This window comes from Chiroxiphia lanceolata, chromosome 1, assembly GCF_009829145.1.
Source record: "Chiroxiphia lanceolata isolate bChiLan1 chromosome 1, bChiLan1.pri, whole genome shotgun sequence".
Lineage (NCBI taxonomy): Eukaryota > Metazoa > Chordata > Aves > Passeriformes > Pipridae > Chiroxiphia > Chiroxiphia lanceolata.
The window spans coordinates 37,973,858-38,000,899 of record NC_045637.1 but is presented as its reverse complement, the minus strand read 5'-3'; the positions used below and the strand labels follow the sequence as shown (position 1 = coordinate 38,000,899).

At 40.3% G+C, this 27,042-nt stretch overlaps 1 long non-coding RNA gene across 1 annotated transcript; it reads left to right on the top strand.

The window, feature by feature from the left end:
- The first annotated feature begins 402 nt into the window (after nucleotides 1–402).
- On the top strand, nucleotides 403–4,591 carry LOC116790595. Its single transcript, XR_004358420.1, has 2 exons — nucleotides 403–1,377; nucleotides 2,850–4,591. It is a non-coding gene; the product is annotated as an uncharacterized LOC116790595 (long non-coding RNA).
- Nucleotides 4,592–27,042: the final 22,451 nt, after the last annotated feature.

Genomic DNA, 27,042 nt, shown 5'->3' with positions numbered 1-27,042 from the left:
GGAGGAGAGACTACAAGCTCTGGGCAGAGACCAAAAGGAATCTGCAAATGAAATGAGACTTTAGGTGCTTCTGCTTCTCTGTTCCCAGGTGTCTCTTGCTCATAATGAAATACTAGAATGCTCTCACTGAGCATACCTTGTCTTAATGGTTTAGTTATTCTAAGGCAGCCTCCATCAGCAGAAATTGCTGTAAAAAGAGTGGACAACTTTCTTTCTATATAGTCCTTTCTTCTATAAAGAAAGTACAATACAGAACTACCCTATGCCCGTGCAAATGTCACTGCTGAATTTGTTGGTTTCTAAGATAATTTCACTTTGAGGCAATCCCATCCTACTGAGAGAAGGCACTGCTGGCTGGCTGCAGTACAAATCCCAGTGTAAGGTATGAATTCATTTGGCAGCTGCCAGAACTGAGAGTTTTTGCATCAGTTATTGCTGCTTTAGTGAAATAAGGTTAACAAACACAGAGGTGAGCAGGTGGTCAGAGATAAACAGGTGAGGAACACATTTCTGTAATAAAGAAAATTCTTGGGAAGGAAACCATACCCTCCCCCTCCCCCCCAAAATTTCTACTTCATTAAGGTGATTTCGAACTCACTGGGAAACCAAGGACTCGGTTGCTGATCAGCGCAAACAAAAATAATCCAGGTGGCAAGTCTGATGAGATATGACCTTGTTCAAAATCAATAGACTGTTCCCCTTCCACTGAGCACAACCGACTCTCGAATGAGTTTACTTCAACAGAGGCATTTCCCTCACAACATTAACATTTTAATTGCGTGTGCAGGATTTTCTGGAAAATTAACCCAGTGCTGGTTGAGCACCGGGTGAGGATGCTGGGCACAGGGCTGGGAGTGCAGGCAGTGCTGCGGGGAGCTGCAAACACATACCGCCACCTAAAGGAAAGAAACCTGCAGGAAACCACGGAAAGCTGCTCCCTTGGACTCTGTCAGAGCTGATTAAAACAAAGAGGCTTAATTTGCTCTTTGCAGCCTGCCTCCCTGATGCCTTCCGAAGGGCTCTCTCTCTGGCAAAGCAGGACAAGTCCATCAGCATCATGTAGTCTCTGCCACAGGACCAGTAATGTGATGGTTGCACACTTGACAGTGGACTCGGGGTAACTTCTCAAGTTGTTGCAACTTCTTTGTGTGTCTACGCAGTCTTGTAGCAGGGCCACAAATTAGGTGAAGCCAGGTCATGTGCTGATGCTTGGGGACGGCTCTGCCGGGAAGCAAAACCCCACCTGGGCTGCAACACCAGGATGTGGCATTGCTCCCACTCCTGCTGCCAGACTCTGCAGGGCAGGGCCAGCTGGGAACAGGAAAAAAGCTCAGGCCCATACGTCAGTAATGGCTGGATGGGGAGAATGGGTGGCAGGTGAGTAGGTGGTCTTCAGACCATGTCTGATTTTACTTCATTATCTAGTGTAGATTGCATAAATGTCAAGGGGACAGGACTGAGATCTACTCAGCCCAGCTGAATATCTTAATTCCTAGTGCTAAAGAGATGGGATTCTTTTGAACAGGCTTTTTCTGGCTCCATAAATCCCACATTCCTGGCTGCACAGAGGAGGCAGGCAGAAGAAGAAACTATTTACAGAGAATATATTCCCACCAAGTATTCCCAATTCGTTTATGAGCAAAGCTTGTGAAAACAGAGGAATCAGGGCCAGGATGGGGAGGGGAGGCAGGGGAAGAGGGAGGAAATCTTCCCCCTCTCTTCTGTAAGCTTGTGAAGCATAAAGGAAGGAACCTCTTCCAAACACATGTCCAGGCAATGCTGAGCCACAGAGATGTGTCCTTGAGGTGTGGCTAACATGTCAGCCTGCAGTGGCTGAGCAGACTCTGTGCCAAATCACCAGCAGTAAAAAAGGCAGAGTTTGGGAACTTTCCATGTTTTGGAGTGCTGTGCAATTTCCTGGTGAATGACTGCCAATATCACATTAACACCACCATGGCTGCTGGTAACATGGGATTCCCAAAGGCTGAGCAAGCAAGCAAGGGCTGAAGAGGTGTGGAGGACCGTGTAGCTGCATGCTAAAAAGCAGCCTACCCAGGAGGGGATGAGGTGAAAGGAGCCTGTGCTCATAGCAGCCCCTTTTGTTGTTTCAAAGGCTAAGTTTTGGTTTTTTGGAGCACTTCTGTAGAGCTGTAATGTTTCCTTAAGTGAATGCCCATAGACAGACTTATACACACAGAGCCTCCTGCCTAAGCTCTGCCTGCAGATGTCTGACTGCAAGTAATCGTTTGCACCCAACTGCTCGACATCACACATTGCTGTCCTGGAAGGGATGATGTCTCAGGGAGGCAGAAGGTTATGCACAGAAAGCAGCACCCCACTGAGCGGTCATAACCAGCACATTCCTGGGATTCCTGCAGGGCCAGCCCCAATCGCCAACTTGGACCTCACCCTGTGGGAGCACTTCTGGTCTGGTGGGACACTGGGCCACTGTTCTCTGAGGTCAAACTCTTAACAGAGCTCCAGGAAATCTGCTAGGCCATGGGAAGGCTGAACGGATATTATTTTATCTTATGCTAGTTATTTTCTTTTTAAAACTGATAATAACCTCAGCATCCTTACTCAGTGTGATCAGGGAGCAGGTTTAAGAAGTATCTTTCTAGTTCATGCTGTTCTACCTTGTAACTTACAGCCTTGGTTGCAGTACAAAAAGTTTTTGCTGAGAAGCAAGTTTCTCAGACTGAAAGGAAAATTAATGTGACTTTTCATCATAGAGATCTTTAATTTTATTTGTGATAAGTTCTTCAGAATGATGTATCTGTGTTTAAAATGTTTTTATTAGTATCTTAGAATCTTATTAATGAAATACATTTTTTCCTTTTGGTGTCCAGGTGCCAATTTTGTAAGCCAATGAACATCTGTGTTTAGGAACTGCTTTCAAGCCCATGCAGCATCTGCATTTCCAGTGAAAGCCACAAGCATCTTGCTCTCTTCCATGTCTATAACATTGCTTAATGGGTTGGAGGTAAATGTAAGAGGGAAGGAATGAAAAGACGGATTCTCAAATGGGTTAAGGTACAGTAAAGCACTGTTTGAAAACCTGAATATAGCTTCTCATTAATTAACACTACAACTGTATGGACATGGTCATAATAAGTGCTGGAAGGAGCACTGTCTTGTAGGGAAAACAGTTCATGATTCTTCAAATAGCTTTCTGTGTAGTCTTAAACAAAAAGCCATTTACTCCTCTGTGCCTTAATTTTTACATCTGATTAGAGATATTATGATTAAAGCTGATGAAACATTTTCAAATTGGTAACTGGAGAGGTTGGTTTTGGGTAAAAGGACTAATGGAATATTTCACATCTGTTCCTCTGATGGGATCAAGCCAAGTTGTCTATTTCTAAAGGATAGCCTTTTCTATTTGAAATGTATATATTTTAATTTCATGTTACACTCATATATAAATTAACTTACCATATTATTCTATTGAATTGCTGAATATCACATGTATACCCTGTATGTATTAAAGCATTTTAATATCATGCCTTAATGTTTTTTACATTAAATCAGTGAACTAGTTTTTTCTTTGTTAATTAAATATTTCAGCTTTGTCAGAACTAAATGCTTTTGCAAAGTTATTGGAAAGTTCTTTTCCGCCCTTTATCTTCTGATTTTGAAACACCTTTGAAGGTATTGGATCCCCTTTTTCTGGTGTTCCTGCTGCTTTCAATGTGACTAGAGCCAAGGATCAGGTACTCTTGGTATGTTTTGGGGGCTGTGGCAAAGTACTGCCAATGAATGTCCATTAGGCAGAGTCAGTGCTTCCTTGGCACCATCTGCAACAGTAGTAGCTTGGGATTGTCCCTTTACATGCCAGCCACCATCCAGCTTTTCTGTCATTGCTTCTCTGTATTAGGTCTGACTGAGCAGAAGTTAATATTCTCTGTAGCAGCCCTCACAGTACCGCTCTTCCTACCGGTAGCTAAAAAGGTGTTGATAACACACCAGTGTTTTGGCTACTGCTGAGCAGTGCTCACACAGCACCAGGGCTACCTCTTCAATATTCTACCCTCATCAGTAGGCTGGGAGTGGACAAGATCTTGAGATGGGATACAGCCAGGCCAGATGACCCAAACTGGCCAAAGAGATATTCCAGATATAAAAACTAAGAAGAAGGGGTAGAGTACCTGAGGTTCTTGTTCATCCTTATGAACACTTTAATACCACTAATTATCAATGTAGCATAGTATGTGGTTTGTGGAATCTGGTGTCATCCTGGTATAAGAGAAGACAATTTTTGGGTCAGGTGATACTGAAATGTGTCCTGAGGCAAGAGATCTCTGGGCGGCAGGGCACGTGAAAGGATTTGGACAGGTTTCTAGGATGGTTGTCACCTCCCATAGCCTGGGACTTTACACCTGAACAGGCAAGCAATCCTGATAAATTGACATGCCACCTGACAGAAGAGTGCCTTCCTCACCCCAATGAAAACCAGTTTCCATCACTGTACTGGTGCCTGATCTGTGCCCATTGAGCCACAGTTCAGTACTCTCAGAGGACTGTGGTTGAGACAGAGATCCAAACAACAACTACAGTCACTGTCCCTGTAGTGGAAAAGAAACAGTTGACAGTGGGTCCACATAATCTGTTAGAAGTGGAGAAAGAAGAGGAAAAGTTTGTTCAAGAAGCTGATCCTGAAGGAATGAGAGAATTCAGACAGGAAGCAGAGATGACCTGATTCCTGACCTCATCAGAACTTCGGGATGTATAAGATATTTGTCTTCCAGAGCAACTACTACATATACTGAAACCTTATTTCTCAGGAACTATCTGTGCATCACCTGCTGATTGGAAGTAGAGAATAAATATTTTGTTTTCCTTTGCTTCTGTGCATAGCCTTTGCTTTTGCTTTATTAAACTCTATTTATCTTGACCCAAGAGTTTTTCTCTATCCTATTTTTTGCCTGCCTTGCCCTGCCCAGCTGAGGAGGGGGGTGATAGGGTGGCTTAGTGGGTACCTGGCATCCAGCCAAGGTCAACCCACCACAATCCCCCAGGTCAAGTCATTGGCAAGTTCAGGAAGATGGTTTAGAGATAAAAGGCTCAATATGACTTTTCCTAAGACCACTCATACCAATTTGAATGTCTTGCAGCCCTGCAGGGGAGCAGGACTCACAAACTCAGGAGCAGACCCAGTATGTCTGCTGGGTGCCAAATGATGCCGTGTGTGTGCTGTAGCCTTCTGGGAGCCAAGCTCCTCACCGCGTGCACTTTGATGATGTTAGTCCCATCTTGTGACTTCTGTGGAGTGATTTTGATGGACTCTGGCAGAGGGGAGGACCAACCACAACCTGCATTTTCCTTCTCTTAGCATAACTAGTTCACAGCCATGCCTACAAAGCCTAGAGCTGGAAGGCTGTGTAAGAGTATCACATACACCCCAGAGGAAAATCTGTCTTTGAAGAATAGAAAAGGTGGGCTCAGGGGAATATGTATCTGTGATTAATCTGTTCAGCCACTGGGTGCCAATGTTGGCTCATATTTGATAATCAGATACATTTTTCTGTGGGAAGGGGAATTTTTGAAATCTAAAAGAAGATTTTGTAGTTTTGAGAGGCTGCAGAGCCTGAAAAACATGTGAATTTTTCTTTGAGCAGACCTGGAAATGGAGTGCTGGGAAGGCGTCCATGAGGGGTGGGGAGACAGGGGAGCCCTGGGTTAACAAAAGAAAGAGAGGGGCCCTTAATGAAATGGGCTAGCTGAGAATTATGAATCTGTGAGCCTATGTCCTGTAGTGATTAATGATGAACCACTGTTTTAACTTTGGATCAAATAATGGGTTGCCTCTGAAAAGCTTCATTAATCACTGTTAGAAATAGGCCTGCCAATTCATTACTTCAGGGCAGACATGAGCTGAACAGTTCAGCAAATTTCAGGATTCAGTGACTCTAGGCAGGGGATGGTTAAAAAGAAAGCAGGGGTCTAATCTGTGTTTCAATGCATTGGGATTTATGAGCAAAGAATATCCTCTCATTGGCAGCTTCCTCTTCTTCCCCTCCTCTCCCACAAAATCTTTTTGCTGATTGTGATCTAGGCACAATGCACAGAAAAAACATGGCATTTGGGGCCATGTCTGGGCTGGATTCTTCTCCCAGGTACCCAGATGTGACTCCCTTCCAAATCACTAGAAATCATAATTGCTGTTCTCAGCTGATGTTTTTCACTTTGCAGCCTTCATCTGGGACTAATGCTATCTACTGAAGTGCAGGAGAACATTTGCAAGAAACATGTTTTCACCCCTTTTAAGAAACTGCTGTTGATAGAAAGAAGCTTCTGTGCTTTTGATGTGATTCAAGATTTTTAAGCCACCTGGGATCTATTTTAATTGCTGTCCCAGGAAGCTAAGGACTGGGAAACACAAGGAAGTACAGCTGATGCTCCCTGCTTGGGAAGAGATCAATTCTTTTTTTTTTTTTTTTTTAATAACATCCAAATACCAGCTAAAAACTGCACTGTGCCTCCATGCTCTCTGCAGCTCACCATCCATTCTGGACAGGGAAAAAGAAGGAAATGGAAATTAGGGCCAGAATAAATTTATCAGCCAAATTTGTTTTGCTCCTAAAACATTAGTTTTGATCAAAACAAAACCACTTTGAATGTGTAGTGAGAGCAACCTGAGTTGTTTTGGATAGTAATCCTCCCTTTAGTCCTGTCAAAAAAGAAATGACAAGCTACTTGCCATGCCCTCACCTCCACCCCCAAAGCCTAAATACTTTGACTTTTTTTTCAGTCACTTCAACAAAGTGAGTGAATTTACAAATTTACAAATTTACTTCAACTATTATTTACTATAAATACCTCAAAGATCAAAACAATCAATTTTTCAGTTTATTCTTTTTAAAATGTTAAACCAAAATGATAATTTACATCGTTTTGGTTTCCTGAAAATATAAGTACTTTTGTTCAGGATTGACCTAACTTCCTTGAAACTAACAAAAAAGTCATTTATTCGCACAGCTGGAAATAGAGAGGGAAAAACATCTGGATGTGAGAAGGGGGAGAAAATGTGCATTGGAAGGGAAAAAACAGTAAAAGGACGAAAGGTTATAAGTAGAAAAAGAAAAAGGATTGATATGGGGGTTGGAGAGTGTGTCGAGGGATTATGTGAAGAGGGCTATAGAAAGTGGGCATTGAAAGAGAAACGTAAATATGGCGATGGAAAGGAGGAGGGGAGAACTAAGATGAAACCAGAGAAAAGGTTAGGGAAAAATGAAATGGAATAGAATACAATAAACAAATGAAAAGCAAAAATAATGAAAAAATCTTAGATTTGAATGAAACAGAAGAGGGACAAGAGGAGGAAAACTATAGTCTAAGAAGAACAAAGATAAGAAAACTGCTGAGAGTAAAGGATATGCTGAAAAGGACCTACAAATAAAAAAATTCTGGAGAAACTTATTGATTTATTGTAGATAAGGAAAACAACATCCTTTTCAAATCTTGACCACTTGTCACCCAGCTCCAGCCGCAGTGAACACGCCAGCACAGCAGCCTCTAGCCCCTGAGACTGCAGTGTCCCTGCTACTGAAATCCACGTGTGGGACACAACAAGGCTAGGGGAGGGCAGGAAGTAACATGTCAGCACCTGGGACCTGTGTTAATTCCGTGCATCAGCACCTTGGCTTCTACCAGATCATTGTTTCCAGATGGTGCCTGAGCTCTGAGCTGGTATTTAAGGCATTTAAGGTCGCCTGAGTTAAGATTCCCAGGGGGAAGGAATGAAGCCAGCTCTCGTGTATGCAGAGCTCAGTGACAAACTCTTTGGCATGTTGCAGCACAGCCAACTGCTTTGCAAATTTGAGATGGCCATTGAGCAAAATGGTCTGCTTTTTATTGACTCAACAGCATCTCATCCTATGTGGCGTGGGGAAGGGAGCGCACTGTTTGTGCTGGACTCCTCTGCCCTTGCAGAAGGAAGGTGCATCCATGGTCTGTTTATCAGTGCTTCTCAGAGAAGATCTGAGCTCTCCATTCTCTGGGGACAACTCCAGCTTGAACCTACAGGGACAAGGCTGGGTCTAAGCCAGCCTTCCCTCTTCATTCATTCTGGGATGCAGGGAGATGACAAGCCATATTGAGATGGGTGGGATTTCTTACCTGCCCTCTGAGCTCCCAGTTGAGGTGGCAGCTGGACACTTTCAGAAGAACTGCCCTCAGGACATTCATGTGTGTCTCCCCAGGACATGGGAACATCCTAAAAGAACAGTTTAGCACTTTGAACTGACTCCCTCCTACCCAAAGTTACAGATACACCTCAGGGCTGTATGTGGCTGAAAGCACATCACGCACCACACGGATGCTGGTGGCCTTGGAGCAGACTAGCTCTGAGCCCACAGCAGTGAGGCAGGAGACACTCCAAACCTGGTCTCAGTCCTTCACAGCACTGGCCTTTCACAATAAAGACGTGGTCTGAAGCTGAATGTGTGGCAGCAACTATTTGAGCAACTTTCAGTATTTCTCCCCTCATCATTACACATATTTCTTCTGCTTGGCTGAAATTGTAAAGCCTTTTTCTTATTTTCTTTTAAATTTTCTATTTTCAGGTTTGCTTTATGAATGCTTCAAGACATACAATTAAAACATCAAAAGTCTGAAAGGAAAACCAGAGTGTGAAGATTTAGGTGATGTGAAAAAGAGACTGGAAGCAATAAGTACTGCTTCATAAAGGGGTGACTTGTTCCTGTTGGCTCGGTGTAAATAACCCAAGTGACCAGTGTTGTGATTCAGTGTCAGATCTCAGCTCTGGTGAACTTAATGCCATGATGTTATTAAAACATCAGACAGAGAAATTAAACCAATGATCTTTCTCTTCTCTCATATTGTTTTAGCTTCACTCTTAGGCATTGATTATAACCCTGCCCTCATCAAAGGCTTCTGTTATTAATTTCAGTGTATCCCAAATTGTTCATAGACTTTAAAGGTAATACTATTTCCTTGTACTGTCTCAGATGAGAGGTAATCAGGCAAAGGTCTAAATTCTTAAAGTTTTTGAGGGCAGTATGATCTCAAAGGGAATGAGAAACCTGTATTTAGCCCTTAGCATTTAAGGGTTAGTCAAATGTGAATAATTTTGATTTCCACACAAGGACTTGATCACTAGCATATCTCAACTGTCTGCTTTTTTAGGGAAGAAATGCATTTATAACCAAAGAATTTGTCAATTTTTCCTTGAAACTTGTCTTACAATTGAAGCTTTTGGTCATAAGCATCAATACATACATGATCAGATTGGTCCAGTTGTAATGGTCCAGTGTTAAAAAATGCTGACACATGGATAAAGGCATGTATTTCCATATAGCATTCAGGCCTTCAAAGTATAACCCATATCTTCATTGTCTTTAAGAAGAGTATCTGGGAAATCTCTACCTAGTATGCATAGTCTATAGTAGAAACTTGAAAATGTGCTATAACCCTTTCATTTGTATTGGGGTTTCTTAACAAGGCTGATGGGGTGGGGAGTTAAGGGGGGATGCTACAGGGGTGACTTCCATGAGAAGCTTATGGAAGCGATTTGTCAAAAATTGGAGCTACAACTACAGCCCAAAGAGCAGAATAAGTGTTACAGCCATGGTCCAGCACTGCCACTGCAGCATGGCAGTGAAGGGCAGGCATCCCAGGGCCATGCCATTCTGCTTCAGCTCCTTCAGCAGACCAGTCATCTCCTGGCTCACCATCTCCTCATGCTCCCGCATGCACTTGCATGTGGCCTCATCCAGCTCATCATCAGCCATCCATGGGTGCTTGATGATGCTTTCTGCCAGAATCAAGAACATTTGGGCAGCCGTGGCATACAGGAGGAGGGACAAAATGGGTCACGTGGGGCTGGAAGGGAGGGAGCTGGTGTCAGGGGAGCAGGAATAGGAGCTTCAGGGAGGTGGAGGCATGTAGGAGAGGGGATGGGCTGCTGGCAGATGGCTGGGCCCTCTGTGCAGGGTGAGAACCCACCAGGGCTCCATGTTTCTGTCCCAGCCCTCATCCAGCCCAGCCCCACCCCGTGCGTACACTCACTGCTGGCTCAGGCCATGCTGGGACAGCACTGCTTGCTGGAACCCCTGATAAGCACCCCTACTGTGACTCTTCCCCTGCAATGCCACAGGCACCAGAGCCCATCGCAGCCCTGCCCAGCGGTCCCAGCCCGACTCAGCAGCTCAGAGCTGCCCAAGGCAGCCAAAGCCCCGATACCCTCAGACCTACCTGGCAAGACAGGTAGTAGTGGGGGTCTACTGGGGCAGCTTCTGTGAGAAGTAGCCAAAAGTTTCCCCCTGTGTTCGACAGAGCCAGTGCCAGATGGCTCCAAGACAGACCTGCTACTGGCCGAGTCCATCCCAACAGTGACAGTGATAGCACGTCTAGGATAACATATTTAAGAAGGGGTTTTTTTCCATGATGGTAATAAGTGAGTGATTTCTCCCTTATCTCAACCTGTAAGGGTTTTTTTGTAGTTTCTCTCCCCTGTTTGTCTGAGGAGGGGAGTGATAGAGTGACTTTGGTGGGCATATGGCATCCAGCCAAGGTCAACCCAGCACACATCTGCAGAATGTGGAGGCAGTCATCTTGGGCAACAGGAATCTACATATCCTTGTTTTCAGAGTTAAGAAAATTAGGTCTAGTAATTCTGCACCTCTTACAGCTGAGGAAATCTGGTTGAAAATAAGTGCTGTAATTGAGGTTATAGAAGTTTGGAACATTAGATTGAAGCTCACACATAAAATTTTGAAATATTCTTAATACAGTTCTGTTAATGTAATGAAAACAGACAGGCAGACAAGTAGTTATTCTCTTTACAGTTTTGAAGTTATATACATCTCTCGAAACAGACTGAAATCAATGGACACAGATAAAAGTAGTCTTTTTCAAACCAAGTCTTTTATTGTTTTTTTTTTTAACTAGAAAATAATCCATATTTTTACCAATAATGCAGGAAACTTTTGTATGACTGATATTGTATGATGAAATTTTGAAAATACGTAGCACAGAATTTTCTACCATGTTGCTGTATACAGATAACTAAGCAATACTAGGGCAGAGTGGGTAGAGAACTGGTGTTTTTCAAACTAGAGGCCTATGAGCTGCATACAAGGGAGTATCTGTAGAGCTGACTTGGAAACTTTCAACTACAACTTATTGAGAGTTTGTGAAGATGACTAAGATGTTGTAACATCACAACGCACAGCTTTAAAAAATGAGAAAAAGATATCCACTTGTGTAATTTTGAGTTCCTTGCAAATACTGAAACAAATAGAATATTTATTAGTGCTTGGAACATAAGAAGAAGAAAAAAGAACAGTCCACAACAACCCACATTAGTAATTAGCTAATCATATCAAACCCGTCTAATTTACTTCACTGTAAGACACTAGGTCTTATAAATAAGTGAGAGTGGTGTCATATACAGTGATATTAGCAAAAATTTTGACATTGATTCTCATATAGTTTTAAGAAAACAAGATTTACGTGTAAGTTGTATAGAGCAGATACGGCACTGCCTAGAAAACTCAGTATTTACAATTCAGCTAAATAGATTCCCTGGAAAAATCCAAGGCTATATAAACTTCAATTCTGCAAGAGTCTGGTATTATTCAATGTTTTCCTTCATAGTTTGGATGATCCCTAAGGAATAATATGCTGGGGTTTAAGTTTTCAGATAATATTATGATGAGAAGCACTTGAGGAAGAAAACCACTGGCAAATTTATCATAGTTGTTTGGAAAAAACGAGGTGAAAACAGAATAAATCAATAGAAAATAAAAACATGCAAAATACTGCATTTAGACTGAAGTAATTTAAAAGACATGTATAGAGTAAGATTAGGTACCTTAACCTTAATTGGTAAAGAATCAGTTCTCCAGAAAAGGGTGTGGGGTTTTGTGAGCTGACTGTAATTCAACATTGGCGTGTTATCAAACGAAAGGCAAATATACACTGCAAACTAGAGAGAAATCTGCAAGATGTAGGATCTATGATTTTTTTTTTTTGTACTAAGACCTCAGATGGAGCACTGTGTCCAGATTCAAGTATCACACTCTAAGGGAAATCTGGGCTAACTGGTGAAAGCTTAGAGAAGAGCAACAAGAATGGTCAGAAGTCTGTGAGACGTGGAAGACAATGTGAGGTGAGACTGATAGCCTAGAGAAGTGAAGATGATGAGGGGTGGAAAAGAGAAGAAACAGGACATCACAGAAGTTTCGAAAATATAAAATATTGCTGAAAAAAAAGAAAGTAAAAATCTGTTCTTCATCTCAAAGGAAGGTAAAGGAGAAGTAGAGTGCCTGAATATAGCTAGGAAGGTTTAAGTTAGATTTTAGGGAAACCTTTATTTTGCTGAAGCCAAGGAGTAAGTTTCCTCATCATGGAGTATGCATCACTGAAAGTCTTATAGAAACAGGTAAGATCGACATCTGACAGGAACAGTTGAGTGTTTGATCCTGTCTTGAGTCAGAATAGTCACTCCTCAAGATGCTTTCCAAACTAATTTGATTTTATAGCACTTTTTTGTTCCTTTCACAATAGTCACCTTGCCATTTTCTCTGTTTTCAAATTTCTTAGCAACAACAGTTCTGATTCAGTTCATTTGCTTGTGGTCCTGCATTTGACAATCAACCACCAGCAAACACCTTCTCTGTGAATTGTTATAAACCTGTCAGTAATTATTACTACCTTTACTGAGCCATGAAAAATAATTTCCTCTTTAATTCCAGAAAGTAAATGAGCATAAAGATCATTCTTGCTTTTACTGTGTATCATGACTTGTTGATGAACATTACTAGCTAAATATAAGCTTGGCCCATCCAAAAATACAGAAATAATATTTACACACAGCTTTAGACTGTGATCAGTCTGTACGCTCAGTCCTCTGTGATTAGGGCCAATGGATTCAGGTACATACACTATTTAGCTCCTGATGACTATACGAAAGAAAATTGAAGTCACACCATTAAATTGAGTAGCCACAATTATAATTTTAAGGAGAATAATCTGAATCATGGATCATCTACCCCCACCACCTGCGACTCCTAGAACGCTTCCATCAACGCTGTCTCTGAACAATCCTAAACATCCACTGGTCAGATTATGTGACCAATACATCTGTTCTAGAACAAGCAGCAGTCACAAGTATAGAGGCCATGTTACTGAGAACGCAGCTGCGATGGGCAGGGCATGTCTCAAGGATGAAGGACCACAGCCTCCCTAAGATCTTGCTTTATGGTGAACTTGCCACCGGCTGCCGCAAGAGAGGAGCCCCAAAGAGGAGATACAAGGACTCCCTGAAACAACATCTCAGCCTTGGCCATATTGATCACCATAACTGGTCTACTCTGGCCTCCAATTGGGAGGTCTGGAGACACACCATCTATAACACTGAGGATGCTTTTGAGAAAGCATGCAGGATCACCCTTGAGGAGAAAAGGCAACGCAGAAAGAATTGTGCTTTGCAGAATTTACCACCTAAGGAGTCTTTCTGCTGTCCCTTTTGCAATCGGACATGCCTGTCTCGTATTGGCCTTTTTAGCCACCAGTGCACTTGTGACAAACGTGGGTAGAGACGTTTCCCAAATCTTCTTTCGCGAAGCCCAGCTATGACACTGAAGGAGAATAACACAAGCTTCAAAACAAAATTTCAAGAACATAACTTTGCATTTCCGTGGCAGCTGAAGTAATTTTCTGCATTCAGACTATAAAGAAATTGAGAATGTTTTACTTTTAAATGTAACCTGCTGTTGCTTGAGATCAAGTGCATAATATAGGAGAGATTTAAGTCCAATTAAATCTTTAGGAAGATATGGAGGATTCATCCCTTTGGAAGCTCTTCTGGGAAAGAACTGCTCAAGATATTCATCTCAGTTGCTTTCTGCTCTTTTTCTGTATACATTCTAGTCCTCAAGCATTCCATTGAGCACAGTGATCAAAGCTGTGTTCCATTTTTTGAAGAAGTTTTCCATCTCATCTCTCGTCTGAAATTTCTTTCCTCTAGCTCTACACTCAAGGAGGGTCTACCCCATTTCTATTCCCCATCCTCCCAAGTGTCAATATTGTCCTCAGTTGTTCAGCACTCTCTGACAGCAATGTCCTCCTTACTTTAAATTATTCTTTGTAGATAAAATTTCTTAAGATCTAGTAAAGTCTCTAACTGGAAATCTGGGAAGGAGCTGGCTTGCTACCATTTTCCAGGCCTGGATCTTGCTACAGTACACACTAAGCTGTTGTAATAAAGCATTAGTACATAGCTGTAACAAAGATTTGTTATATAGCCATTAATTAACCCTTTAGAAGTTTTCTTTTTTCTTACCCTTCCACTAATTTGCAAGTACAAAAAACAGAAGCCTGTCATAGTATCATTTTTTACAGGCAAGCCTCGAAAGTAAGGTTCCAGACATGACTTTTATTGCAGCTCTTCAGTTCGATCCAGAGTAAGGGTAATGCCAAAAGAGAATTGGTCTTCAGGCTCAATGTTGTTTTTGTAAAAAGAAAACACCAACTTTTGAATCTGTAAGGCTCAATTCTACATTGAAAGCAACATTTAACCAGCTATTACCTTGCTCAGTGTTCCTCTGTGAGCCTTTAATTAATTGATTCAGCCTTGTCCTTACTCAAATGACAAATGAATGAAGGGACGACCACTTAAACAAAGGGATGAGGAGTAAGACTATTCTTTCAGAGAAACTGAAATGAAAGAGCAATTTTACAGTCCAAAGACAAGGTTATAAATTAGGAACAGGTTGTTATACAAATGCTTTTTGATGATTGTTAGTGTTTGGATTGCAATTTTAATTTTATCCTATCATTAATGACCAAAATGAAAAAAATAAAGATATTTTCTTTTTTTTTTTTTTTTTGAGAAACTAACACATCCTAATAATGTTCCATGTTTCCTTGTGAAGCAAGGGGCCCAAAGAGAATATCCAAAAATAAAACAGAACACTCAAAGGCAACAGCAATGGACAATGATGTTAATTAGAGGTCAAATCCTGAAGCAGTAAATTCATTAAAAAGTGTTAGCATTGCCTAATGGATAACCACTGGATTACAAGAGACTGCTTTGTTTCGCACAGTGAATCTTCAATTCTTCATTGCACCTCTGGACAACCTTGGCAGAAGAGGTTCAGAGACCTGGCATCCAGCTCCTTACCGAATTCTGGAGGAAGACAATGATTCCAGTTTCCCAAGTAAAGGAAGGAACGGAGTTTGGTTTCACAGGAGGCACCTACAGGAGCTGTATCCAAAACACTGAGTCATACCCCATAAGATAGTCAGTGTGCCTTACTCAGAAGAGACGTGTGAGACAACAGGCACTCATAAACTGGGTTCATGTAGATGTGTCAAAGTTTTTCTGGTGTTTAAGCTGCAGTCCTTGCTCAGGCTTCACCTGAGCCTTACACATCCAGAATTTGAAATGAAGCATCAGGAGATGTTTTTCAGACATTGAAAGGCAGTTCTTTGTTTATTTGGAATAAAACATAGCATGAATCATACTGAAAATAGAACCTGGAAAATGCCTAACATACTGAATGTGTCTGTGCAGAGCTTTGTATTATTTTGCCAGACAGGAACCTGGGATAAATCTTGTTATTTTGAACATGTGAACATTTGAACTATTGCATGAATGAGAAGGTCAGTTTAAACAGTAAGCCTGGTCAACTGAAGCTGCTCTATTAGGAACAGGAAGGGTTATCACAGAACCATAGAATCATAGAATGGTTTGGGTTGGAAGGGACCTTAAAGATCATCCAGTTCCAACCTCCGGGCCACAGGCAGGGAAACCTTCCACTAGACAAGGTTGCTCAAAACCCCATCCAACGTGCCCTTGAATACTTCCAGGGATGGAGCACCCACAGCTTCTGTGGCAACCTGTTCCAGGGCCTCACCACCCACACCTACCATCTTTCAGTTTAAATCCATTAATTCCCCCTTGTCCTATCATTACATGCCCTTATCCAAAGTTATACTATTTTAATGGAATAACTGAAAAAGTCTAGAGAATGTGACAGCACAGCAGCCTACAGAGATGATCAAGTCATTGTACCGCAAACATATCTTTCAAAATTAAAAATAGCTTAAATTAGTAATTAAAATTTAAAATTAGTAAAATAGCTTACTTTGAATAGGAATGGAGGTGAGTGTCAGGACGGAGGACCTGGCTCACAAGAGAACCCAAGCCCTGCTTCCCTGCTTCGAGGTGTCACGTGGAATGATGGCTTTTTGGGAAAAGGAGAGCAGGAAGTTTGCTTTTGGTCCACAACTGAGGAGCAGAGCAATGATGAAAAGCACTTCAGGCTGTGCTTCTGCCGTTCAGAGCACGCCGTCAACAGGAATTGAGTTCATCGCTTCTTTGCATGGTGGACCAAGTGCTTTAGAAAAAACTGAGCGTATTCGTGAAAGAAAAGCAACACTCCATTAATGTGATGCAACAGGCTTGAAAATGAGCGACAATGGGAAAACGTCGCGCCTCGGGGAAGTACCAGCAGAGGTCAGCACAGCCGGGAGAATGAAGCAGCCGCTGCCGGGATGCGGCAGGGTGGGCGGCGCGGCCCTTCCTGCGCTGCTCTGCTGCGCCGAGAAGTTGGAATTATGTCCTGCTAAGTGCGTCAACAGCACACACCATCATATGTTCTGGGATAAAACAGCAGCAGATACTGGTAGTTTCTTTATTCTGACCTCTTATGTGCTTTTCAAATTGAAGAAATCTAGCTTGACATAGCACTTTGTATGAGAAAAAAACCCACCTGAATTCTTTCACAGCAATAAAATTTTCCTCTACAATTCATATAATATGGAAGAAATCACATTTATCGCTGTCTGTTAAGAAGCCCATCCTGCTGCACCTTTTTCTTTCACAACACTGGTTTTCACATAACACTGTAGACATAAAAGCCAGAACATCATCCATCAGACTTAATCAGTAAAACTCTCCTTCATGGACCTGTTTGTTCTAGGAAAGCTCTGTTTCATGAATCACTTTATACCTGGATTACTTGATTTAAAGCTACTGCAGGAAACTGGATTTTCCTAATGTAAGGTGATACATCACACCTGTCTCTCCTGAGAACAATGCTGGAACTTGGGTTCCTTCCATATCGAAAAATGGCAAATGCCAAAATGCCTGATAAAAAGGGACATGAGGTGTAGCAACATACACAGAAGTTGCTCCACATTCTTCTGAAGCAGAACAGTGCTGATAAAAGAACTTCGGTATGTAGCAAAATTGTGTGAGCTTGAGGTTGTTATGAAATGAATTAATAACTATAGTGATGCAAAGCTTAAAGTAATGCCAGTGGTATCATGTCAGTGATTTCCTGGCTGAAAAGAACTGCAACTGGTTGACTGCTTTGCTTAAAATCATGTGAATTCTTTTCCAGATCCAAAGAGGCTGGGTTTGTCTAATGTCCCATATTTACACTACAATGTTAACCTCGATTTGTGCCTCTCCGAGATAAAGTGAGAGACACAGTTATTTTTCGCAGTGTATGTTCTATGAGGTTTGGATTTTCCAAAGAACTGGTAAGAACAACCAACTGAAATTATATGTCATTCCAAAAGATATAATTGAGCGACTTTACAGTGATGAGTATCGTCAGTGATGTCTCATGCAAAGGCATGAAAGAGAAACATATCCGGCATGAATTCTGTGCAAAGGCACCTGGGACAACTTTGTACCTGTTGCCACATGAGCATGACATGATGCAGCACTGGAAAGAGGTACTGACACAGGCCTAGAAGCAGCAGAGCTGTTTTAACTGTGTTTTCCATCTCATTTGATGTTAACCAGCCCACAGCAGTATTATTTAGGGATGTGATATCTACAGAACTAAATTGCTTGCGCTTCCAGAACTAGCTTATATGACACAAGCTTAGATAACTTTGGTATCCACTGTATTGCACAGAATGGGCATCTCCCTCACTTGAGTCCCCAAGGAACAGAAGTTGCCAGAATCCAAAGAAATATAATGTCTTATAAGGCTGAGACAGCTACAAAATGGATATAGGGATCTACTCTGTGCACCATTTTTGAGCTCAGAGGATTTTTTGACTGACATGAAAGACTGTCTACTATTATTTTAAATTTTGGTCAGCCTGGAACACTCAGTGGAAAGAGATCTAGCAGCAGAAATGTAAAGATGTGTGTAAAGACTGTCCTCAAGTATCCATTGCAGAGAGGTGTCTGAATTGAAGTCTCATGGGAGCAGGGTTTCCACAGCTACCTAGTCACAAGGCTGAGTCAGACCATCAAATGGTGGAGAGACTGAGGCCTTGAGGAACAGAGAGGTCAACCAGAGTTTTAACCACAAAAATTTATCCAAAAACGTTTACTCTAGGCTAAATCCATAATAAACTCTAACAGCAGTAAGATCCAGCATATTGCCCAGACACAGAAACAGTTTCAGATTACTGAACATTTAATCACTTTTCCTCAGTTTTCTGGCAAAAGTTCCATTATTCTGGAACTGTTAGCAGACCCAGAGAGTGTAGGTCACAGCAGCTGAAACCAAGTTAAAATGCCCTTGTGTGTGTAAAATGTGCCAGTTGTTCCTTTATGTGAAAAGAAACACATAGAACTGCATTTCTCTGATACCAAATGATGTTTGAGTCCTCAATTCCCTGATAGAAGTTGAACAAAGAAAACTGAATTTTGAAGAAACCATTTAAGTCTGAGACAGGAAAAAATAATGCAGCTTATCGCCATTAGATTGCTATTTGTCTAAAATCAATAATGTTCAATGCTTTTTATCTGATATAAATGGAATCAGTATTTGTTTAATAATGTAAAACTTCCTAAATTACAAAGGTGCTAAATAAGACTGACGATTACAGAGAATACCTGCTATGTAGTGGTACAGCCTCCTCCTAACTTAAGAAGAAATATGACTTTTTTGAATATCCAAAAAAACTGTTAATGTGCACCAAAATGGTTAATAAAATGATTTCCCCTTCTATTACTTAGGCCTAGCATAAGCCTATCATACTTGATAGAAGATGTTACCTGTGAGTTGATGTTACTGATATAAATGATGGAGCAACACCTTTGTTTGCTGACAGATATTAATTTATGTATCTGGGTTTTATTGTAGTACAAAACCCCTACAACTCCTTATTACATAGAGAGGCATGAGAATGAGTTTCTCTGAGCACAGAGAAATACAGCATCATTTGTGACTGCACAACTAAAAAGGATGTCTGTGTATTCCCATTATGTCCAAAAAAGAAAAACACAATCTCATATATCAAACAGAGTCAAGGATACTGCTTGACATGGATTAGTTTATATTAAACAAATGTAGCATCATGCATCAGAGAACATTAGTGAAACCTGACCTCATCCATCATGGACTCTCAGGGAAGTGTAGCCATATCCATTAGTTTCATGAAAATTCAGAGCTGTGCATCCCTTTATTAACTGCTGGGTAATCCTTGCATCACATCACCATACATTAGACAGAAACTCAGCACGAGTAGTCATTATAATTTACTCCTTCTAAAATCAACATAACTGTCACTTACCACTCAGACACTCTTGTTACTCAAACTAATGCCAATGAAAAAACCCCAAACCTCAAAACCACAAAATAGCTGTCAGGACATGTTTATGAGGCACAGCCTTAGATCTCACCAGTGCTTCTCACCAGGGAATATCACACAGGCTGTGTGTGTTTTTGATGATGCCAATGCAGTGACATGGAATGACAATGCCGAAGAGCTGAACTTTCCCTCCTTAAACACACCCCCTGGCTCAAACTCCTCACTATCTCTATGAGAGCTGGACTCAGTGTTCAGATGGGCATGTCTTATTCCATTTTAAATCCTCAGAGTCCTGGCAGGGATAGCACCAGGCTCATGGGTCTGCAACCTGCTAGGGCTGCAACAGGAGGACATAGAAGATGGCTTCATGTCTCTAAAATGATACTGTAATTAGTCAGTTAAATCCCATAATTGATGCCTTGCCTGATTTCAGAGAATTTTGACCTGCTCTTTTCTGAGCAAAGGGTTAACAGATTAACAACACATACTGGTTGTCTTGAGTAGAGAAACAGTAGTGATGCTGTATACAAAATATTCCATATAAAAACATGTCAGTTGTGCAAAAATACAGGGTCACACATCAAAGAAAAACATGAGAAGTTTCATTCCATAGTTTCTCTGGTGAATTATATTTTTGGATCATGGCACTCACTTTTTAATTCCCAACATGCAGCTCTTTTTCAAAAATCCATTCTTACCAGGACAGGCAGGGAAGTGGCCAGGGATACAGTCTGACTTTGGTTCCTGTTGTGAAAGGAGCTTGGAATTTCATAGTGTGTTACGTCCTGCTATGTAAATCATGTGCCTCAAGTTTTACCTTTGGGCCTTCAGGAACCTCTTTGTGTCCCTGAGTCAAGTAACTTAGCTTCAATCATCACAGTACCTCAGAGAAAATTATAATAGGGCATTATTTTATAATTAAGAATGGAAATTCGGTCTCCCAAATGGTCATGAAATTAATCCCTTTTCATCTAGCATTTTCAGAATAAGAAACCTAGTCTAATGCATCTCTTGACAGTAGCAACAAAATCATCATCCATCACTTTGCACCAGGGAGGTCTCTTCATTTGCTTCATTTTCAGTCTGGGAATACCATCTTCACACAAATGAATGAACACCAGAAAAACGGCCCTTCACATAAATTGCCTCCTGGGGGTATATATCTTTAGATACTGCATTGCATTCATGTATTAGTATTATATGCATTACCTTTCCCATAAGATGAATAAAGTCTCCATACAACAGAAATCACCCTCTATATATTCACTTAATGATCAGGATAAACCTGCTACATTACCTTCATTGTGGGAATTCTGATTGGAGACCAGAAAAACACTGGGGGAAAGGAAAAATCTACTTTGTGGCACTGCAAAGTAAATGTAATGGAATGTGCAGCTAACAGCCCTACATAAACAAAAGTTGCTGTAACAAGCATGCATAAATACTAAACATATAATCTGTTTTAAATAACCTTAATGTTGTCTCCATGTGTTCAGTGCAATGATGCAATGATAAATGATATTGAGGTTAGGAACCATTCTAGAGAAAGAAAATCAAGTATTATCCAGCAGAGATTTGCCTCATGTTTATGTTTGTACAGGAAAAAGTCCCAATCTATTACTTACCTAATGTTTGGCTTTGCATTCTAAGAAGAATATCCGTAAGATTTTTAAAAAGAAAATATACAACTGTTGTTCCTTCTAATAAAAATGTGGATGAGGCTCAAGACAATTATGTCTTATTACAGTGTAAACATTACCTAATACAATGCTGTCAATGAAGGAAGCTTGCACTTAGTTGTATCATATAATTTCAGTAATAATGCACCAAATTGGATCACTTAATTTAGAGGAATTCAGATACAGATATTTGTTCAGATCAAAAAAACATTCTATATCCGATTCTCAGTGTATGCCAAGGGGTTTTCCATCTCATCTTGCAAGAGTTAAAAAATTCCTTACTCCTAGCAAGGAGAAACTTTTTTACATATTGTACCTAGAAACAAGGTGCTTCACCATGTGCACTACACCAACAAGATTCATTTCACTTGGCACAAGACTTCTGAGAATAAATTTCTCTAACTACATCATTCCTGTTTTGAACAGAGGCAGGAAACTCATCCTTGCTTAATACATGCCATAAAGAATTTCAGGTTTAAAATTTATATTGAAGAAATTCAACTTCACTCATTTTAGAGAAAAACAAGAGCATGTAGAAACTGATGTCCAAATATCCGGCAGACCTTGCTCATGTCAGCAATAGGACTTCAGAGCTCAAATGATTGCCTGCAATAGATGGATCAACATGGTCCTCAAGAAAAACAAATGGGGAAATATATTGTAAATGGGAGGAATATTCTATTGGGGTAAAAAAGGTGTTTTTCTCTCATTCTTCATTCTGTTTAGTTAAATGCATGTTTATTGAGCCCATATACTAAGTTGAATAGAAGAGACTCTAATGAAGGAATTTCCTAGACTTGGAACAGAAAAACAGCATACAATCAAAAAAATGTATCTCTATAAAGAGGGACAAACTTCTTATTGGTCTATGGGAGTTTTGATGCTGGGTCTTTGAGTCTCACTGCTTTATTCAATAGTTGTAATTGGGGTCTGTAGGTTTAAAGGCTGTGATATTCATCTCTTACACCCTCACAGGACACCAGGCTACATTTCACTTTACACTGAGGGAAGCTGGTTTCATGTATTAGTGGGAAGTTTAGCAGGGATGCATATATATCAGTATGCAGTTGGTGGGCTGGGCCCATGGCATCTGCACATGAAGTGAAGGATTGAGATGGACTTTCCAGATCCCGTCCCTCCATCAGCTGGTAATTTTGCACTGAAGTTCAGTACAGATTTTGCAGGAAAAATTCTTTTAAAAATCAGAAATATGAAAAAAAATTAAAGATAACATCTCCACTCCTATACAGAAAACTGTCCTCATGTATTGAGATAAAAAAGGGCATCTTCAAAGCCTTTAAGCAAGGCATTGCAGGGACCAGCAACAAAACTTGGCATCACCAACTAGTTTGAGTTATGACAATGCTTGTTGATCTCTTTTTGCCTAAACATATTTAAACAAATGGAAGCACCACTGATGATCTGATATCAAGGAACTCTGTCTTCAGATTTCTCATTTCGTATGTGAGAAATGGTTATTAAGTATCACTGGATCTTGAAAAACACTAAATCTCATTTCAGTTTACATAAGGAAAACATAACTCTATTCCTCACTGGGTGTTAGAGAAACTCATGCATCACTGTGGACGTAGAGTAGTCAGCAGCTGTTTCTTATGCTCTTTATTCTGGAGAAACGTTTTCCCAGCCATCACTTTTCGTTAAAGATACTTGCCCACATGTATCATTCTGCGAAATGTAGAGTGGGTGTAATAAATCATATTACCAGAGGGAGATGCCACCACACATTACACTAAAGAAATGCTACCTCATGATTTTGTTTAATATTGAGGAAAGGTAAATCTTTCACATCACTTAGCATCATGAGAACAGAGCCTGGCAGTGAGCAACCAGGATTGGGAGAAATGTCCTTGGCTAGAATAGCATAGGAATAAAAAGCATATAATTTTTTAGTTACAAATATTAGTTAAATAATTTATTATTGTTACCTTCTCTCAATCTAAACAGCTGTTACACACTGTTGGTTATTTCTACCACAAGGTAGAATTTTCTAATTCTACCATGTACTCTTGCTATGCAGATAGGGCACAGAATGAAGTCTTGTTATCCAAAACACAAAATCAGTTGTTTCAGCTTTCTGCTTCTAGCTTCCTTGCTTGTATTCAACACTTTTAGGTTTCTCTCTCTAGAAAGCCCCTATGACAGCATGACCTTCTATGGGCCAGGCTGCATGTGATTGGGGTCCTAAGCTCTGGTTTGCAGAATGAGGACACTGCTGTATTTTGGTTTCTTTGAGAGAGACATGTCCCAAAAGCTCACCAAGGCCTTCTTTGTAATAATAGGAATAATAATAATAACTCATGATCTATGGGAACAAATGAAAGGGCTGGGTTTGTTTAACCTAAGGGAATAAGTAAATTGTAGGGGCTGGTGATAACACTCTTCCAGTACACTAAGTACTCCAGTGAAGATGATGATGATAACAATAACAATAACAATAACAATAATAATAATCTGATGTCTGCAGTGAACAGGGTGTGTGATACATGATCTTGCAGCAAGAGAAAGTTAGTGTAACAGTAGGGAAAGATTTCTAGCAAGAAGATAATTGCACATGGGAAGAGTCCGTTCATGAGAAAATGTCTCTATAGTAAGACTTAAGAAAAAGCTGGTGCTGCCTTGGGACATAAGGTTTGGGCTACATGACCTCTCAAGTTTTATTTTCTAGTTTTATTTTTATCTATCTCTAAAGCATACCTCACATAGTCTTCAAAAAGTTCAAATTCTTCTTACACTGTACTTTTTGGGGGCCATATTAAAATTCTTGAAAACTTTTGAAATTATAGAATGACTAGCAGATTTAAAGTCATCCCATAAACTCAAAACATCTTTTACCAGTGGACTCAGTATAATTTATGTCCATACTCAATATCCACCTTTTTTCCCCTCAACATGATACATGAGATGTTGCTTCAATTGTGAAGATTCGTCATGATAGATAGTAAGGGCATTCAAAAGTGATTTCAAATGTCATTTCTAGTTGTGAGCTATTCTGAAAGGACTATTTTCTCTGTGGAAAGTTTTATTTTCATTATTGCACCAGGTAAACAAGAATTATTTCTTGACATCTCTTCCAGACTTAATATAGCCACATGAACAATCATATATTTTGCAGCTAACCTGCCAGCTACACTATGAGAAGGAAGTATCAGTGTTACTGTGATTTGCTCAGCTGTGAAATTGTGATACTGTGGGTTTTGCAGTTTTGTTTTTGAGCCAATTGCCCTTCGGAATTCCTTAATCCACAGAATGCTTCTAGGGGTCCAGGGTCTGGCATAACAATCTTTCCATCCACATAGTGATGTTTGGCTGTTGGGATCAACCCGCCCACTATGACCGCCAACAGATCCTTTCAGACAGTGTGCGACAATTTACTCTCCAAGTGCTTTAGACTTCTACTGCAATTAGCCATCATCCACTGGAGTCCACTAAGTTCTTGTGTCAGTAAAGTTCTGGGTTGTGCATGGTACCTATCTCCTGTGGCATGAAGCTTGTGAAGATACACCAAGACACAAGTGGTCACTTAAAGGAACACTGACCATGCTGAAGCATCTGCAGGCCATGGAAGTGGCTTTCCTTTCTGTCCAATAATGCAATGATTTTGCAGTGTTGTCAAACCCACAGATGCAAGTCTTAAGCAGAAGTAGAGTATTTAAAAATGTTGTTAGTCTTGAGAGTGTTGATCACAACTGTCAAAAGCAATCCTAAAATATACCAACAATGACACAGTGTAACTCCAGAATTTTGTAGTACGTGTATTCTGTTTGACTCCATTTAAAATCCTTCCAGGGTTTCACTTTAAATAACAACAGGAAGCCTCCTCCTCATTGATATTTTACACGATAAAACTTTTATAAGAAGTTAAAACCACAAAGTGGTGTATTGATGCCTGCTCCACAGCCAACTATTTTCAGTAACAGCTGTCAGGCTTAATGCTTTATCAGATCTCTTGATAGTGTTTGTAATTTACTTATCTTCCAAGAGATTTCCAGTGAATGTGGACAAGAATTTGTAACAATTAATTTCTTTCTTTCTTTTCCCTTATATATCCAAAATATCACTGACTGTGTCATTTATCAACTGGTTTTTTAATTGGCAAAATAACAGCAGAACTTGAACTTTGCTAAGGACACATCTGCCTTTCACTGTTGGATTTTATAACAAGACTGGATTTTGGTGCCTAACCTATACAATATATATATATATATTGAAGATATGTGTGCTTATGGACAAACTTTCTTCCAATTTGAGGAATTTTCCACAAATATATTTTTCTTTTTCTTTTTCATTCCATTTTCTCTCCTGCTACCACTGCCTCACCTTGTTGAACAGAAATAAGGAATACTGCATATTACTAAGAATCTATGAATGAGTCCTAGAAGGAGAATTTAGGATTGTTATCACAAATTTTCTTAGAACATTGACATTAAAAGGAAAATCACTTTCACTGCGAACTGAGACCAGTGTCAAAGAAAAGGACAATGATAAGAGAGAGACATTCTGTGACAGTTAAAGATCCCTTCTTGGTGATACTGTTTTATGGCCCTTTGTTGTATTTACAGAATCAGAAGAGGCTTCGACTCTTTCTCACCTCAGTACAGCCTCTTAGTAGATCTCAAGCTAGTCTTTCCAAAACCTGGAGTTATAATTTGCACTGGAAACTCTAGTCTGTCCCAATAAGACACAGTGTTAGCCTCTGTCAGCCTTGGCAGGACATATAGGTCACCTATCAATTGCATTGTCTCACAGATTAGGGAGAGTCCTAAGAGAAACCCAACCTACCCACTGCTATTACTAGGAGTAGCATGATACTGAGTACCTTTCTCTTCCATTTCAGCCTGTGATAATTCTCATCACGTTGAAGCTGGTGTTCTCCAAAAACTCTCTGTAACAATCCCTCTGTCAGTGTATTTGTTAATCCAAAATTAAAAAAAAACAAAGAAAAATCTTTATAAATATGTTCTAAAGTCATCTTGGCTGCACTGAATCAATGTACTTCCTTGGTACAAAGCAACACATAGTAATACTCTGTTTTTCAATGGTGCAAGGGTCTAGGTTCTCATAAACTCGAGTGTAGCCATTTCATTTTGGTATTTATGATGCTTGATTTTTCTGTGATCTCAGGAAAATCCCTGTGATGTCACATAAGTACAAAAAGAATGGATTTGATGGGGAAATACAGTGACATGCAAAGTTGGAATTCTCTGACATAAACTAGTGAATGGGATTGAGTTCTCCTTTCTTCTCCAGCTATGGAGTTGGGTTCCAATAAGATAGCTTTATGGTAGAGATGTTTTGTGTGTTTCCTGACAAGGTATTGTAAGGTTTCTCTTCATTATTTCAAAATGAAATTTAATTATCTCCTAATGTTAAAATGATCTATGATACAGGAATTCTGACTTTATAAGATTTTCTTTTTATCTAATTTTATATGGCTTCCATCTGTTTTGTTTTTATTGAGGTGTTCTGACTCCTAATTGAAGGATATATTATTATCTATGACTAGATTCAATTTCTAGGTACGTAACTGCAAACTGATTCAAGTGATGACCCCAAATCACCCTTGAAAAAGTCTGAAGATTTCCAAGAAACCTGAGGATTTGGCCAAGTCCAGCAGGTTTTCAAGAAAATATGGAGGTCAGATCACAGGATGAATAGGCTCTATGAAGTTCAATTCTTACTCTTGTTGCAGGGCAACTCAGGGTATGTATAAGGCAATAATACTGAAACCTGTCACTTGGTATGTCTGTCCCGATGAGATGCATTTGAGAGACTTGTCTTGAATGTTTACAGATTTCAACCCCTCCCAGTC